Source organism: Rhinopithecus bieti, unplaced genomic scaffold, assembly GCF_001698545.2.
Source record: "Rhinopithecus bieti isolate Rb0 unplaced genomic scaffold, ASM169854v2 scaffold_64518, whole genome shotgun sequence".
Lineage (NCBI taxonomy): Eukaryota > Metazoa > Chordata > Mammalia > Primates > Cercopithecidae > Rhinopithecus > Rhinopithecus bieti.
The window spans coordinates 1-1,382 of record NW_016867841.1 but is presented as its reverse complement, the minus strand read 5'-3'; the positions used below and the strand labels follow the sequence as shown (position 1 = coordinate 1,382).

The following is a 1,382-nucleotide window of genomic DNA, read 5'->3' as shown; positions in this document are numbered from 1 at the left end:
GCATCTTCATGAGTTGCAAACTCGACATCTGCTTCACCACTCTGCCATCAGGACCAATTTCAATGTGTACTCTCTCAGGATTGAGCAGTGAAAAAAACTACAACACAAGGCATTTCCAAGAGTTAAATCAACTTTCTAATGTTACAAAATAAAACCAAAATTTCTAACATAGTGCTCACTTTATAGAATAAGGCTCAGACTTTTACTGCCATACTGAAATATTGACTTGTGAGTTCATCTTACACTTACATTATAAATGTCATTCTCAGGAGCTCTGTAAGGTAATCCATGCATGTCTCATTGTCAGTAGCTCTGTAATGTAATCCACGCATGCGTACAGTGTCCTGTTGTGCTCTGGAAAGTAGAGCCACCATCCCTGTATCTGTGATCAGACATTCCTGAAAACAGTAATTGAGGTCCAGATGAACTAACAGTGTAAGCATCCTTCAACAGAGAAATTCCATTTTACCTTACCTCTTCCAAATCTAACCCAAATCCATAGCCATCATTATAGCCATTGTAATCGTCCTAGCCTCCATACCCTGAAAGACAAAGTACAATCAATCAAATAAAACACCAAGACAAAGGAACACACTACTTGCCGAACCTTGCAAATCCTCACATACCTCCACCATAACCATCACGCCTCATCCTCTCAAAGCCAGCTCTTCTGCCAGTGCTGTTATACCTTCTTCCCCATTTTGAATTTTGCAGTCTGGAAAAAAAAACAACCGTTAATACAGAATTTAAAACCTAAAACCACCTCTGGGTGACACAAATGAAATGTCTATTCCATGTCCCCACTACAAATTATGTAACTTGTGAAGCCTATTGTGGGGAAAAGACAGATCAGACTATTACTGTGTCTATATAGAAAGAGGTAGACATAAGAGACTCCATTTTGTTCTGTATTTGAGATGCTGTTAATCTGTGACCCCACCCCACCCCTGTCCTTGCAAGACATGTGCTGTGGTGACTCAAGGTTTAATGGATTTTGGGCTGTGCAGGATGTGCTTTGTTAAACAAGTGCCTGAAGGCAGCTTGCTGGTTAAAAGTAATCCCCATTCTCTTAATCTCACGTACCCAGGGACACATACACTGGAAAGGTCACAGGGACCTCTGCCTAGGAAAGCTAGGTATTGTCCAAGGTTTCTCCCTATATGATAGTCTGAAATACGGCCTTGTGGGAAGGGAAAGACCTAATCGTCCCCAGCCTGACACCCGGGGGACACCCATGAAGGGTCTGTGCTGAGGAGGACTAGTATAAGAGGAAAGAAAGCCTCTTGGCAGTTGAGATAGAGAAAAGCATCTGTCTCCTGCCCATCTCTGGGCAATGGAACATCTCGGTGATTGTGTGTTGTTTAGTGAGAAAGGAGAAAACC

At 42.3% G+C, this 1,382-nt stretch overlaps 1 long non-coding RNA gene across 1 annotated transcript; it reads right to left on the bottom strand.

Moving 5' to 3' along the window:
- On the bottom strand, positions 1-934 carry LOC108525519 (uncharacterized). The gene is made up of 4 exons (XR_001884286.1): positions 627-934; positions 475-542; positions 250-398; positions 1-97 (listed from the first exon to the last, which is right to left on the bottom strand). It is a non-coding gene; the product is annotated as an uncharacterized LOC108525519 (long non-coding RNA).
- Positions 935-1,382: the final 448 nt, after the last annotated feature.